This window comes from Lissotriton helveticus, chromosome 1_1 (assembly GCF_964261635.1).
Source record: "Lissotriton helveticus chromosome 1_1, aLisHel1.1, whole genome shotgun sequence".
Lineage (NCBI taxonomy): Eukaryota > Metazoa > Chordata > Amphibia > Caudata > Salamandridae > Lissotriton > Lissotriton helveticus.
In genome coordinates this window covers 1,122,235,758-1,122,252,687 of record NC_136057.1, presented here as the reverse complement: position 1 = coordinate 1,122,252,687, position 16,930 = coordinate 1,122,235,758, and the positions used below count along the sequence as shown (strand labels likewise).

Below are 16,930 nucleotides of genomic sequence, written 5' to 3'. Positions count from 1 at the left end.
GGAAACACTGGGCCTCATTTATGAGAAATGACGCATCGCTGCGTGAAAGCAGCGATGCGTCACTTCTCAGTGCGCACTCCTTGCGACATACATGATGCATCATATTTAATGTATGATGCATCATGTCGCAAGGAGTTACAGATACGTCAGTATTTCTGACGTATCTGTAAGTGCAAAAGTGACGCATTGCTGGAGTGTGTCACAAAAGTGACGCAACTCCTGCAAGCCCCATGTGAAAGGGCCTGCGTCAGTCTTACGCCTGCTGTGAGGCAGGCGCAAGATTTTGACGCAACGGCGTCCTAGAAGTGACGCAGTGAAATCTCATAGATTTCACTGTGTCACTTCTACAAGGCTTTTTGTAGGGGAACGCCCCCCCTGCATACATTAAACTTGATGCAGGTTTAATGTAGCGCAGGGGTTTACAAAGTGACGCATCTGCTTAGATGCGTCACTTTGTAAATACTGCGCAAAAGGAGGCATGTTTTATGCCGCCGATGCGTCACAAAAAGTGACGCATCGGCAGCGCAAAACTGACGCAAGGCCTCATAAATGAGGCCCACTGCATTACAGCATGCTGTAGCGGACCATAACGGCCATTAATGACCCACTCCCTTGTTATAGGTCCTCGCCATTGGCTTGGTCCTATATTGCTCAGGCAGGCCTTTAGTGGCTGGCATGGCCCACCACTGCTTTTTCTAAGGCTATATTATGCAAAGAACCAAAGTGAAGTTTTTATTCTAACACATAAGTTGCCCTGTTTTCACAATAATGAAAATGGGCAACATGTTTTAAAACATGCATTGTTTTAAATTCAATTTGAATTTGTTTCAGGACAGTGCACATTGCACTAATGAATTTATTCGTTTTACAGAACTAAAACTATAATGTCCTGTCCAACAGGGCACTATTGCCTTTGCCACCACTGAGGCAAAGGCAATAGTGCAAGCCAATGGTCGCCGCTGCGACTCCTAAATGACGTCATGATACATGAAGTTTCGATTTCACTCTCAAGCTATAGAATATGCCAAGCACGCTGGAAGTACTTGTAATAATTAACAACATTTCGATTTCTGATTGAAGCACCCTGGCGCCAAAGCGCCAATTGGCAATTATCAGCCAGACACTTAACTGCATGCAATCCAGCATGCATTTGTGTGAATTTCAAATGCTTGTATTTTAGATGGCAACTTAAAGGCAATGTTTGCTCCAGGCAAAGTGCAGTTATGCTTTTTGCCGTTTGTTAAAAAAAATAGTAAATGAAAGGTAGCTGTAATGGTTGTAATTCTAAACATTAATTTTAGAGGAAGTGGGTTGTGTAATTAAATAAAACATCCTCGTACCCGTAATCTATTGGTGAAAGCTGACATGAATTAAAGATGATGGCTTGCTACAATCCAGCACACACGCATCTTTCATAGCCATAAAACACTTTCAGAGTCACTTCCCCAACTAATATTTGTCTACTCCTTGAAGAAAAAGTTGAACATTTTTTTTTTCTCTGACAAGCACTTTTTGTCTTCATAAAGTGTCTGCTAAACTTTGCAAGCAATAGGCCAACTCCCGCTTCCAAACCGCCCACTCTCTTTCCAAGTCTTCTTTAGAAAAGCTAGGTATTTTTGCTAAGTAAGGGTGGTTTCAATAAGCCCCTGAATTCATGTACATATCCCAGTAGCATTTATTCTAGTGGCCCAGTTAATAGTAGACAGGCCTGGAAAGAGTCTTCACGAATATAAGCAGACCGTTGCTATTTTATCTGTTCACATTCCAGTTGGAGAAGTAATAAAAAAGTGTGGTGAAGCAGAATCAAATCCGGTAATTAGCAGAGGATCAAATGTGATGTTTTCGTAGATCCACATTTACCAGCATTGAAAAGCAGATGTAACAATTAATCCCCAAAATTAAGTCCTGTCATGTTCGTGGTGAGTCAAAGAGGCGGATATATTTATTAAACCACTGTAATAAATGTTTTAAATTACTTTGACAGAATTTACAAGAGTGCTTTAAAAAAAAGTGCCTCATTTACTGTTTCTACTGTTTCAGCTACAGCGACATGCTGTGTACCTAGGATTAAATAAAATCCCGAAGGGATTTGTTAAAAATGCTGTAATTGTTTTTTTTATATGTAGCTGTATGAAGGCAAAATTACAAACGTGTTCGAACAGGTTGTTGGGCGAACAGAATTGTATCAAGTTGAGTGACACATCTGTAGCTTGGCTGTGCTGCTAATGACGACACACTAATAATTAACTAAACCTTTTAAATGTAGCATATAATATAAATGCTTTCATTAATGAATGCCGCGCCACCATTAATGGACGTTTTCTAATAGGGCTGTCATTTTTTGTTTTTACAGAAATTATGAAAATATATCAGGTAAGAAGTGCCTGCCTCTGCATTGCATTTGACGCAAATCAAGCTCCCCTGTTCTTACTGTAATGTAAATGTCATTATCTTTCATCCTGTTGGAGAGAGCAGACACACGCCTCGAAGTGACTGATCCTGTCTTGGTAGTGGGCACTCATTACTATTTCCATTATTTGCTCCGTATTTTGGGGTTTCAAGGTTGAGAATTTGCAGCAAGTAGCACAGTGTACAACGACTTAACAGTACAGGCTGCTAACGAAAACATCATACACTCGCACAGAGCTTTTAGTCACAGATTCAAAGACATCGGTGAAAGGGCCCACAAAAATGACGTTCAAACAGATCACATGAAATGAAACATGCAAAAGGCAACAGTTCAGCAGGCATGTTAACCGTTCACAACAAGCATTGAAAATGCAATAGGTCTTGCAATTGTTTCAGTTAGAGCTATTGGCATGTAAATGACAATGGGGCACAGGAATCAAGCCTTTTTGCTTTTATGATGTAGCAAATCCAATTTTGCGATTTGTTAAAATGGGTTTGCGATTCAGTATTAGGAAGGGGCGTGTTTAGGGCATCCCTTACTAATACCGAATCGCATCGGTATGTATGAATGTTTTGTGACCGTAAGTGCAATCGCAAAACATTCAAATGTTACCACCTTCTTTAAGTAGGTGGTAAACCATGCGCAAATGGGAAGGGGTCCATGGATCCCTCCCCCTTTGTGAATGTTTGCAAAACCATTTTTAAGACCAGGCAGTGGTCACACGGATCACTGCCTGATCCTAAAAAATTATTTCTGCAGATGGTCGATCCCAGAAAGAAAAATAATTACCTGTAGCCATTTTACTATACATCACATCACGAATTTGAATTTTAAGTATTACATTTCCACAATAGAAAAAAATGGCATTCAGCCACCTTTAGGGTGCAAGGGGGGATACTCAAATGACCACGAGATCACATTTAATTCTGGATATCTAGTTTGACAAGTTTTGCTAAAAAAAGATTTAAAAGATTTCTCCTCTCTCTCTCTCCCCCTCTCTTCTTCTCTCTCTCCCCCTCTCTTCTTCTTTCTCTCTCTCTCCCCTTCTCTTCTTCTCTGGTTCTCTCTCCCCCTCTCTTCTTCTCTCCCTCTCCACCTCTCCTCTCCTCTCCCCCTCTCTCTCCCCCTCTCTTCCTATTTCTCTCTCTCTCTACCCCCTCTTATTCTCTCTGTATCTGTCCCCCTCTCTTCTGCACTCTCTCCCCCTCTCAAGCTTGTGAACGTTGGAGTAAGTTTATCACGACTTTGGCTGCGATAAAGTGCTATTAATTCGGTGATAGCTCCTTGTGAATATGCCCCTAGTTTTCTTATCAGGATGTGGTTCTGCATATTTCAGCAGATTTGTTGTGCCTTTGTTCTGATTTATAGCAGAGTGCAGAATACATCATTGTGATGATTGTACCAAATATTTTTTTCTTACTTTGGTTTCTAAGAAAGCATCTTGTGAATTTCCCTGAATCAGGGGTCAGTGGAAGGTCATGAGGCCATGTATGGGACCAAACCAGGAACAGGCCAGGTGGTGGAAATGAATGCTACTGAGTCTTTCTGATCACATACCCTTCCACGTCCTTGTCCCTGGATGTGTGCCCTGCCCCACTTGTGGGTGTTGCTGTACCGGCTGTGGTGCTGTGTCCCACTGACACCTAGGGTGCCGGAGGTAGATTGTTGGCCGCACTGTGTGCCACTGACACAGCAGGTGCCCGAGTTGTTAGGCGTGCCGCAGAGGGAGGCTTAGACACACCAGAGGGCGGAAATGTGGATGGTGTGGGGGCAGCAGCATTCAACATCACCGTGCCTTGTGGAAGCAATGCCATGATGAGGATCTGCAGAGCACAGTAGATCCCAGCTACATTCCGCTGATGTGCAGCAGGCACTATGTCCTCCATGAGCCTCCGCATGTGTGCCAGCCCTCGGCTGGCATCACTGGAGCCACTCTGAGCGGACAGGTGTTCTTTTATCCGCGTCAGGACTCTCGCGATGTCTGTCAGGGCTCGTTGGAGACAATGGAGCGGGGCTACACACCCACGGATAGCGTCAAGTTTGGTTGCTATGTTGCATGTACCGCACCTGCTCTCTGGTCTCCCTCTGGCACTCCAGCACACAGCGTTGGAAGGCCATGTTTTGTTCCTGGAGGTCTTGGGGGAGTGCCGGGGCTGTGGGTGCCTCCTGCTGGGTGCTTTGGGTAGTGGGTGGGGTCTCCTCGATGTAGCTAAGCTGCCCTGATCCTGGAGGTGAGTGGAGGATGAGGTCAATGATGTCTTGGATGGATTGGGTGTCGATGCTGGTGTTGTCCTCCTCATCATCAGTGAAGAGTGGCTGGGACTGCTCTGCAGGAGGTCTTGACAGTGCCCCTGCAATGTGAAGGGGGAGATAGTGTACTACAATGTGTTCACATTCATGTAGCCGCATGGTACATGTTGACATTCAGACAGCATGGCATTGTACATTGTACCAGTCTGTAGATCTGGGAGAGGACCCATTGTGGGTGTGCACTGTGCTCTGCTTGATTGTGCATGTGTGCCATTGTGCCCATTTCCACTCATCCCCCCAGTATCTGGTGGTCACTCACCCTGTTGCAGTTGTGATGTGTCCTGTCGAGCAGTGTTTGATCCCCCGACTCCGGCCACAGTCTCCACACTGATGACTGTCGACACGTGCTCCTCCATGTTATCCAGGTTGAGCTGAGGTGCAGGGCCTCCACCTCCAGTCTGCGTTGCTGCCTTCTGGTTGGCGTAGAGTTTCTCCTTGGTCCGTCGCTGGAGTAATTCCTTCGCCTCTTGACCTCGTCCATTGTCCTCTTGTGTTCCCTGACGGTATTCACCTTGACCACGATGTCCCGCCATATTCCATTTTTGGTGCCAAATGACACGTTGGAGGTGACAAACAGTTATTGATGGTGTTCCATCACCTTCGTGACTATGATCCTGTTCACCTGAGGACTAAACTTCGTCTTCCTCCTCTTCTTGTCTTTGCCCTTCCCTGTCCCCGGGGTCCCAGGCTGGTCGTCCGGGGTACTTGTGGGGTTGCGCTCCTCCTCTACGCCTGCTCTGGGTGCCTCCATGGTGCTTGGGTGTTGGTCAGTTTGCGTTTGGGTGTTTTTTTCTACTTTTATGGTGATTTTTCCCACCTGCAAGGTGTGTGTTGCTTGCCTGGCGCTGCTTATCACTAGTTTCCTCATCGCGCTTTGGCCCATCGCAGGTTTTTTTTGGTGTTGTGGTTTGTATTTTTGTCTCCATCGAGGTGGTTGTATCACGGACATTGTCCGCGGTTTCGGCAGACTATCGCATGCTGTTGTGAATTCCACGTTGACACAGGGTTATTTTCCCGCGATAAGCTGCGATGTTGAAAGTTGAGTTATGCTACTGTTGCGGTAAGTATCACACATTCTTGTGAATAAACCCCCTAGTTGTTTATTATTAGTTTATTAGTTAATAAAAAACTATAACTGTGGTTACATAGGAAAACTACCCTAAACAGGGTCATTTTAAAAACCATGCCTGTGCCTAGAAATAGCATGAGAATATTTTAAAAAGGACATCAATAGAATCCTTGCATGCAGAGAGTCCAGTACAATGAAAAGTGCTAGAAGTCTTTAGTGCTGGCACAGCTTACAAAAAAAAAACAGTGGTAACATTTTATGAGAAAAAAGGAAACACCAGAGGGTGGGACTGATGCAATACTCAACTCTAGGTAGATATATTTGTGCACCTTTCGTATGAAGTTCACGTACACTTTAGTCTTATATATATTAATTCCAGAGCTTGAAATAACAATTGTTTATAATGAACTGATCTCTCATGTTTGGGACCTATAGCTGTCCGAACAGACTTGCAAAATGCTGTAATTATGTCACAGGACTGAGAAACAACGTTTACTTTCCACTGTACTGAAGTAACACTTCTCAACTCCAGAGTTGGCGCCTGCTCCCTGTAGTACACGTTTATCTCGTTGTTTAAAATTTCACAATTCAAAATGGCCCATTCACAACAGTGGTCCTCTTTGGAACCCATAAACAACGTACAATTGTAGATAGATGTTAGACCTGGCACCATTGGCGTAGGTCTCCCTTCCATTTTTGCTGTTGCCTCATGTGTTTTTGCCGGTGTTAGATGCTTTGGGCACTGTGCCACTGCTGTCCAGTGCCACAGTGCACGTGCTCTCTACTGTAAATTGATGTATTAATCAGTGGTTCCATGTTCAGCTATTTGGTTTACTTGTCAGACCCTAATACAGTGCACTGAGTGTGCCTACGGCATGTAAATCCAAATGCTGCTGGTGGGCGTGCAGCACTGGTTGTGCCACCCACAGAAGCAGCCTTGTAAAATGTGTCTAAGGTCTGCCTTTGCAGAGCCTGCGTGCAGTCTGGTACTGTCATGCTGACTGGACAAGTGCACATACTTGCCAGTCCCTAAACCTTCCCTTTACTTCATATCAGACAGCCCTATGGTAGGCCCAAGGGCAGAGTGCATTGTAAGTATAAGGTAGGACATGCCCTGGTATGTGTGGCATGTCCTAATAGTGAATTACAGACATTTTTGTTTTTCACTATTGCAAGGCTACCTGATCTGCATAGGCCAGAACGGGCTATTAGAATTATTACCTTTTATAATCCTAACTGACTGAGAGAACATGGTAGAAATTGGATGTTAGTATGCCTGAACTCAAAATGATGAAATACATCTTTTAGTGAAGTTGGTTTTAACATTCTGTGTTTAAAAATACCACTTTTAGAAAGTAGGTATTTTCTTGCCTAACCTTTCAAGCCTGCCGCTGCTAGGTTGTGTATTCCTTGTCTGGAGTTTGTGAGTGACAGGGCTGAGGAATTCCAAGAGACAGGATGAGTCAGCCCAGTGGTGATGGGGTGCGGCTGATGTCTCTGCCCTGCACACTGAAAGAAGAGAAGGAATCCTGTCAACAAAGTGCTCCAGGGCTGTACTTGCCTTCCACAATGGCGGCTTCACCGCCTGTGGGGCATCTGATGTTTCTGCCCTGCACTGTGAAAGGAAAGGAAAAGTCTGGTAAACAGAGTGCTTCAGAGCTGGTTTGGACTGTGCAAAGACCCCTCTGCCCTCAGAGAATAAAGGATTTTGGGGTATAAATATTGGGACCCTGATCCCAAGAAATTAGATCACTTTTGGACAAACAAGAAGAAACCTCTGCGAAGGAGAGGAACCTGAAGAAACTGAGGAGAGACTATTCCTAAGCTGAAGTGCTGCTTAGGGGATTGGCCTGCAGTGGTTGCCTTACTGCCAAAGAGTGAAGGGTCTCCAAGGGCTTTGGAAAAGATCTTGTCGCTTGCTGAAGTCTCAGGGACAACAGACTTCACCCCCAGCTCCCCAGAGTTCTTTGGAAGTGCCTGCTACTGATTTGGGCCTTCTGAGAGACTGCGTGTCGCAAGGAGCTGGAAGCGCGACTCAACGAGAAAGAAGCGTGTCGCTGCTGCAGCCGTCGCATCTCTGAACAAGTGTGTCGCCGCTGGAGTTGTCGCACTGCACCGCATCGAGAGAAGCGGCTTGCAACGAAGAGGAAGTGTGTTGCTGTCGCTGCTGCCTGCCGTCGTACTTCTGAACAAGGGTGTTGCTGCTGGAACTGTCACACTGCACCGCATCAAGGAAAGCGCCTCGCATCCCCAAAAATCACGCCGCCGTCGGAGCTACTGCCGTCTCATTTCTGAACATGGATGTCACTGCTGTAGTTGTCGCATTGTGCGGAAGCTTCACGCAAACGTGGGAGAAGAGTGTCAGAGCTGAAGCTGTTGCCATCGCACTTCTGAACAAGGCTATTGCCGCTGCAGTCCACGCATCGAACCGAGAACTTCTCGCACCCCTGGAGAAGCGTGCCACATCTGGAAGATCTTCACGTCTTAATTTCTTTGCACCAGAACTTTGCCGCAGTTCCTTCGCTGCGACATTGCTTGTCGTTAAAGCGCAACGCATCGTAAGGTACATTGATGCAAAGTGTCGCATCTTAAGAACTGAACTGAACCAAGCTAAAACTACCATCTTAAGTATAGTATTGTGTATTTTTGTTGTTTATGGTCTTGTGTTAAATCTCTATAAAGAATACTTATTTTTTATATAAACCTTGTGTGGTGTCCATTTGTAATGTTATCACTGGGTTACTGAATGTGGTCACAAATGCTTTACACACTGCCTCTGAGATAAGCCTGTCTGCTCGTGCCTAGCTGCCAAGGGGGTGAGCAGGGGTTATTTAGGAGTGTACCCCATTACCCTGACTAGAGGCAAGGGTCCCTGTTTGTCACAAGTACCTACCTGTGCCAACTAGAGACCCCCAAATCTAACAATAGAGAACTGTAAATAAGTGAATGGTGTGCTCAAGTAGTTAATCTCAGAATGATGAAGGGCTGATTGGCCTCACAAGGGTCTGGACCTATGGCCCAGAAGCACTTATAGTATTCAGGCAGTAGGCAAATACACCTACCAAGCTACCTTAGATAATAACCCAGGGGCTCTGTGGTCAATTATTTGTGACATATGCATAGTCAAGTCTGGTCGTTTGGAACAGTATGAAGTGCTACTACTGGGTCCGTTGGTGATTTTCTTTCTTAGGAGTTTTTTTTTTGTTTGATCATAGTTTCTCTGAGCTGTGTAGATTTGCAGAGGTGATTGGTGTGAATGACATAATGAAAATAGTGCTGTTTTTGAACCAACCACTTCTTTCTAATGCCTTGCGTTTTACATGTAGTTATGCAATGTTGTTTAGAAGGAGTTGTTTTCAAGCTTTATAAATTCTTGTGCACCTAGATTAAAATTTTAGCTCGCACCCTGTGTGCTTCTGGTAAATGGATGTTGTGGTAATGGTAGTTTTGGAGCAACATGCTGATGTCCGACCCGGGCCGGCTTTAGCAATGGTGGTGCCCTGTGTGACAATGTTTGTTGGTGCCCCCCCATGTCCACCTCCGCCACGGATTCCTTCAGTACCACCATTTCACTATGCCCTTCAAGCCTCCATTACCACTGTATATTAGATTCATTTAGTTTTAGAGAGCCACTCATACCAGTTTAAGATGTCAGAACACTTTACATCACACACACATTTCACAGAGACTATCAATCATCGTTGTGTAAATCAGTGTTTAGGAAACGTTGCAGAAGACAGAGGCCTACAAGGTTTAGGAGTCACATTTCATCCATACTGGTAAGCAGTATAGTTTAAGAGTCCTTGGACTAGAAAAGCACAAATTCTGAATGTAAAATGTAACATCACTGTTAGGGGTTTTCTTTAATAATAAGAAATTATTTCTACCCAAATGAACCCTTTTGCAATATAAGGACAACGAAAGACTGGGCAAAACATATATATAGCTCTAATATGTTCCTTGCAGTTTGCATGCAGCTCTTTGATGGCACTTAACAGCTCACTGCTCTATGTTAGGATTATAACTGCAAGTAACAAAAGGATCTCTGACAAAAGCAGTAACCCATAGTGACCTATTTATATTATATGCACTTTGTGATGCAAATAGGAAGCGCTCATTGCAGCAGGCACATTAACCATCGGCGCTATTATGAGTCAAAACCTTCAGCTCCAGTCTCTCTCCAGAAAGAAAATTAATCACTGGAGTTGTCATTTTTATTGATTCCTAAAAGTTGCCGGGACAAGGAACGTGGCATCTGGTGCTTTTAAAACGATGAACATGGTGCCCCCCAGCCCAAGTCAGCACCCCATGCGGGTGCACCGATTGCACCGCCCTAGAGCCGGTACTGTGTCTGACAAATAATACTCTGATAAGGTACTTATGATTGTGGAAGTGTTAATCTCGCAACAACTGTGGGCAAAGAAAGAAAGTAAAAATAAAAATAAAAATAACGTGCAAGCAAATAACTGTCTCTGCTTTCTAATGCACTGCCTACCTTGTGATTGTACTGCTCATTGGTGAGAGTTAAGCATGCAGCTTTACTTGTACTTCTTTACGGCGTCACAGTGGTGAAGGCATAGAAGCTGCTCGCAATGAAAACTTACATTAGAAACAAACTTAGCCCCCACTTCCCCCCCTTTCTAAACCCTTTGAAAAATAAAGGGGCTCTAAAAAGCACCGACGTGTTAGCAAAGCACTAAGGGGCCCATTAGGATGGCGGGCGGATCGCCCCCGCCAGGCTGGCGGTAGCCACCGCCGGCCTGGCGGGGGCGATTCGCCCGCCATCCTCGCTTTAAAGACTCCCCGCCATATTAACATGGCCGGGGGGTCTGCAGCGGACGGAAAGACTGTCTGCCGCTTTTCCGCCCCGGTCGCCTTGCGACCGGGCGGAAAAGGGTTGTATATGGTGGCCATATTACAATGGGCATTTGGCAATGCCGCCACAGAGAGGCATGCGGAGTCCACATGCGGGGGCCCGTTGCGGGTCCCCATGGACTCCGGGGGTGTGGGTGGTGCATCTGGAGGGTACCTATGGTACCTCCCTGCTTTTCAATGCACAACATGACAGGCACCACACGGTGCCTGTCATGTTGTGCATTGAAAAGCAAAACGTGCATTTTTGGCATTCCAGCGGGCGGAATGTTCAAAAGGCAGGATGCGCCCGCCACTGTGGCGGGCACATCCTAATTCCCCCACGGGACCCCCACTCTTATGGCGGGCGGTCCCGTTGTCCGATAGGATGGCGAGCGGACAAAGTCCACCCGTCATCCTAATGTCCCCCTTAGTGTTCTGGCTGAGCTCAGCATGAAAGTAGGGTGGGAGAGGCCGGAGAGGGGGTGGGAGGCTTGCTACTTAAATATGCACAGAGAATGTATTGAACATCTTCTTTCTGGGCAAATTATGGCTTTCCTCTACCCTAAGGTTAGAAGGCTTTTTCTACACATCCATGCAAATGGGCTGCTTCAGCCATATGGCCAAGTCTTTACTGTGAAGGTGCAAAAAAAAAATTTATGGTCAGAATGCAGAACAATGTCATACATTCACCCCAGTATGGAGGTCTGGGCTCAAGTCCATCGTTTTTTTTGCTCACCATGCCATTCCAGTTTGGACCCAGCCATATGCAAATCAGTCTTGACCCTGTGCCCAATGGGCACAGTCCAGCCCGAACTGCCAGGGTAGGTCCTCCCAGGACTGGAAACAAGCATCATAGGACCGGTTTCGGGCTTTCAGCCCTCATCAGCCAGGATAGCTTGACTCCAGTGGCTTGGAGAGCACTGGTCCCACGTCTGGGCATACCCGTCCCACTCGGGGTGACAAATGCAAAAATAACTATTGATGGGCAGAAAGCAGAACAATGTCATACATTCACCCCAGTACAGAGATCTCGGCCTAAATCCATCGTTTTTTTGCTCAGTATGCCAGTCTTGATCCTGCGCCCAATGGAAACTGCCAGGCTAGGTCCTCCCTGGACTGGAAACAAGCATCCTAGGACCGGTTTCAGACTGTTGCACTCTATTGACTCCCAGTGTCCGGAGGTGAGTGCCCTTTCTTGCACTACGAGACTGTTGCAACCTATCCACTCCCACTGCCCGGAGGAGATTGCACATTTGTACGCAGTCAAGTTGCTGCACACTATCCACTCTCTCCGCCCACAGGTGACTTTTTGTTGCTTCGGAAACAAGCTTCTTTGCTCACCTAGTGCCATTGGCGTAATTTAAAGAGGGTCCACCACGTGTCGAAGCAACCTTCTTACGCGTTGTTACGATGGCCACGCATCATCGCAAAATCCTCAAATGTTGAGCTTTGGAGGTGTTGGGGGGACGCCAATTTGTGAAACACAACCTGTTAGATAAAAAGGAAGATAAGATTGTGCGTCATTTGTTTATCAAAGGAGAAAGGTAGTGAGAGAGTGACTGAAAAGAATATTCACAGCTCACCTTTCTGTCACCGGTGTGTCTTCCACTACGTGCCGGGACATAGTGCACCCTGAAGCTCCACATCTAAAAGACAGCAAAAGAAAGATGTTATGATTGGTAATTGCCACTATCTTAATGTGGAGTAGAATAACATCGCCCGTTCACACACCTTCCCTCCCGCATTAAAAATACAACTATTTGTACAGTTCCAACTTGTTTAATGGGCTTCGATTTATGAAGAATTAGTAGAGTAGTAATGTTTTCCATCTGTTTATAGAGAAGAAGTGGTGCGCAGTGATACACGTGGTTTCAATCACCACGAGCGACGGACATTTGACCGACTATAAAAACTTTCCTGCTATAGGAAAAAAAAATACAAATGCAATAAGAGACGGTATATAGGACTGCGTACGCCTAAATCGCTGCGTCGTCTTTTTGTATCGAGTCTGCTGCACCCCATCTACCCCTCCGCTACGCACCCAGGCCTCACAGCTCACTTTTTCGCGGACAGGGTACGTTCTACATCATGCAGTACAGCTCTGCCACCAAAATGTCTCACATTTGGTGCTGAGTCTTGATATCGCTATGGGAAAGGACATACTCGTACCCCCATCATCATCGCAGGTTCCTCACCTGCTCAGTCCTTGCAGTACCACTAACTCAGTGACCAAAGAGGCCACGCACGTGGTAGTGGGCCCACCTGTTCGGTAGTTCAGGCCTACATGCGTCGTCTGAACCACAAGGACGGGCCATCACAGTGCTAGTGATGGGAGCAACTTAAAATGGCGTAGAGCACGTGCGCCCTGTCTTTTTTATTGGTAGGGTCACGTGTGTTGTGATGCCTGTACTGGATGGGTGTGGTGTGGTATGGGTGTATACTAGCAATGAGGGAGTGTGTGTGTGCCGTTCTGACAACTGGAACTGGAACTAAGAAATCACTACAATGGAAATCTGGTCCATGTAGCATTGTTATGTTTTCCTGGAAGCGTAAGCAGAGTGGGCTGGACTGACGTATGCCAGTGCTGCACAAGGCTATGCACAATGACTCCGGAGCTATGGGCGTGGTACCGTTGTAAGCTGTATGAGAAATTAACTGATTTGGGTGTCCATGTTGAAGTGCTGTCGTCACCCGGTTCTTAAACGCAAATGTGTCATTATGTCTGTAAAGTCCCACAACATGACCAACATGGAAGGTACGGGTATCACTGACACTATATTCATCTATAGTTTCACACATAAAAGATGGTGGACATGACGCATTTCTGTGAATATGAATGTCTGTTTTACATTCAGTGGAGTGTTCTAGCTAGTAATACAGGGCTATGAAAGCTTTAGGTTGCAGTTTTTGGCACATGAAGGGCAGCTAATAGATATACGTATGTGGTCATTCGGGTATACTGTCGAACTTGGTGCTGGAAATCAGTGTTCGAGCCTCGGAATCGCGTCCACATCCTGTTATTGAAGAGAAATGATGTAATCTACATTTGCCTGAAAATGTACTGTAAATACGGTGCTCATGTAAATTGCTGATATAGTTTTGGGTCGATTTCGCGCTATATAAATATGCTAAATTCAAGCAATAGCACACACTTATAAATTTACTATACACTTTGCAGTATTGTAATGATCCAGTGTGTCCGTTTGTATTTGTAGAATGAACGAGAGAAAGTTATATAATCAAAGGTTTGGTTACTGGCAGAGGTAAGATGGTTGCATATGCTGTTTAGAGCACAATATAATGGGGTAGGGCGCAGGAGCAGCATTTTACAAACATAATAAATACACAGACACAGATAGATAGTTGAAGTGGGTACGGGCACATGCGCTCAACTCCATTTTATTACGTTGCTGTTGGTAACAAGTAGAATAGTAATCATGATATCATACACAGATATTCAATCATAAACTGTTTATGACTTCTGCTGTACAAAGGTAGGAGCACTATATGTCAAGTAATACACAGAAGATTCTATCGTAAAGGGTTCATGAGTTGTGGTGCACTAAGGTAGGGTCGGTTTGTGTGGAGACTGCAATGATGCGTGGCGATTATTTATGGTGCACTGAGTTAGTGGCACGTCTGGTGCTCAGCGTGTGCACACCCTGCGATGATGCGTGGTTTGAGCGGTCTGCACTGGAAGCATTGTCTGTTGCCTACTGGACTGCATCATCTGTAATCACGATTGAAATAAAAGATGAAACATGTATGGAATACATTGCCAAAATATGTATGTTTCAGGGACATTATAATTCAAATTGTGACCTGTGCTGTCCGCAGTGTAGACTGCCATTGAGTGTGCCTTTGCACTTGCAGTGTGAATTTTATTATTCAACCGAATCTATAACTGATATAAAAGAAGTTCGTGAAGGAAGCATACTAAAGGGATATTGTTTAGGTTTGATAGATGTTATACTTAGTTTGGTATTGTACTCTGCAAATAATGAATCAACACTCTATTTAATTGTGAGCTCTGATGACCGCAGTGTAGGCAGGAGGCAGCAGTTAGCAAGAGCCCACGGCCATTTGGCGTTGCGTAGAGCTGCACAATATTGGTAATTTAGCGTGTGTGCAGCCTGCGGTGATAAGTGGTGCACTGAGTTAGTGGCACCTGAAACAACAAGGTTCTGTGAAGCCGGCAATGAAGTGTGGTCCGGGTAGGCCGTAGTGATAGCAATGTTTTTTGACTTGTGAATTCTGCCTTAATAAGGCCACATGGCGATGATTTTTGGTGCACTGAGTTAGTAGTACCTATGGCGCTTAGCGTGTACGTACCCTGCGAAGATGCGTGGTCGGGGGAGGCACAGTAATTGGAGTAATGTCTTTTGTTGATTGAAATCTGCATTAATTCCATTTAAAATTGATAGTATGCCTTATTGCTGACATAAAACTGTTCACTCTTCTTTGTGATGATTTATGGTGCACTGAGTTAGTAGTATCTTTTGCGCTGAGCTTGTACGTACCCTGCAATAATGTGTGGTACAGGGGGGCCTCATTCGTACCAATGACTTTTGTCTGTTGAATTCTGCCTGAATACGGACACGTGGCAATGAATTATGGTGCACTGAGTTAGTAGTACCTTTGGCACTGAGCGTGTACGTAACCTGCAATGATGTGTGGTCCAGGCAGGCCGCACTGAGAGCAGTGAGCAGTGCCTAGTGAATTCTGCCTTAATAAGGCCACGGGGGGATGACTTGTGGTGCAGTGAGTTAGTGGTACCTGAAGAACTTAGCGTGTGCGCACCATGCGATGATTTGTAGTTTGGGTGGGTCACACTGGTACAATGTCTCTTTCTTACTGGAATGCGTCATGTGCTATTGCCATTCCACCGGAATAGTGAGCCAATGTAAATCGAAAGCAGTAGTCAGTACAGACATTGAGGATTTTTTTTGTTGCATCCGTTAACAAAATCTGAGGACATAGAGTACAATTGTTTCTGCCTTAAATTATTCAAGGCTAAATTCAATGCTGTCCGTGGTGTAGATCCAAAGCTGAATTCAAGTTGTGAACCCTGCTGTCCTCACTGTTGATCGAAGGCAGTAGTCAGCACAGACATCAAGATTTTTTTTTGTCATATCCTTTAACAACATCTGAGGACATAGAGTACAATTATCTCTGCCTTAAATAAATCAAGGCTGAATTTCATGCAGTTCGGAGTGCAGATCCCAAGCTGAATTCAAGTTTTGAACCCTGCTGTCCGCACTGTAGATGGAAAGCAGTAGTCAGCACAGTTATCGACGAATGATTTTTGTCACATCCTTTAACAAAATCTGAAGACATATAGTACAATTGTCTCTGCCTTACATAAATCAAGGCTAAATTCAATGCTGTCCGTAGAGTAGATCCAGAGCTGAATTCAAGTTGTGAACCCTGCTGTCCGCAGTGTAGATTGAAGGCAGTAGTCCATACAGACATAAGTTTGCGGTGCTGTGGCGCTGAGTTCGCACTGGGCCTATATCGAGGAGGCATGTGGTCATGGTGGCAGCCACGTGGCAGGGTGAGGACCTTCGCTGTGGCAGAGTCTTTTTTCTTTGCACAAGTGAACCAAGCCCAAGGCCTAGCTTAACTGTTTATACTCTTACTCTGGAGTTGCTTACATTGGACCAGCCCACTCTGCTTCTGCTTCAGAGTGGGGGGGACAACACAGCTACATGAACGAGAAATTCCCCAGTGTCTGAGATAATATGGTTGCATCCACAGTGCAGTACACTACACGTATCAATAGTATCTCTACACACGGAAACGTTTTTGGTTTGTTTAGTGAGTTGTGTATAGCATATCACCCGTAGTGTTATCATTGTGTACATTATTGTTGATGTGCGAGTTCCCTCCCTTATACATAGTTGGTTGCCACATCTCTGAACATTGAGCTAGTGTGCTGTTGAGGGGATGTATTATTTTGGGAAGGTCCGTAGTCCGGTTTTATGCTGCCTCTGAGGTAGTAGAGGGGGAGGGGTCAGGAGGGGTGGTTGTAGTGGTGGTGGCGCTAGATGTTGTGATTTTGTTGGGTGTTGGAAGTGCATAATTAGTACCTCTATCACATATTCGTCTTTAAATTTGGGTGTGAGTTGGATGTAACTCACACAGTACATAGTTGATGCCCTTACACTAGTTAAATGTTGATATTAATTTGTTAGTGGTAAATGGAACTAGCGCCTGTTTTTTTAGGTAGCATTGCAGACTTGGTTTGTTGTTGAAAGTATGGGGAAGTGGTGTTTTTCTTGTTTTTT

At 45.2% G+C, this 16,930-nt stretch overlaps 1 long non-coding RNA gene across 1 annotated transcript in view; it reads left to right on the top strand.

The window, feature by feature from the left end:
* Positions 1–16,930, top strand: part of LOC144772272 (uncharacterized) — a 322,592-nt gene that overhangs the window by 292,405 nt on the left and 13,257 nt on the right. The window contains exon 2 of the long non-coding RNA XR_013599702.1: positions 2,354–2,373. This is a non-coding gene — a long non-coding RNA (uncharacterized LOC144772272). The remainder of the gene's footprint in view (positions 1–2,353; positions 2,374–16,930) is intronic.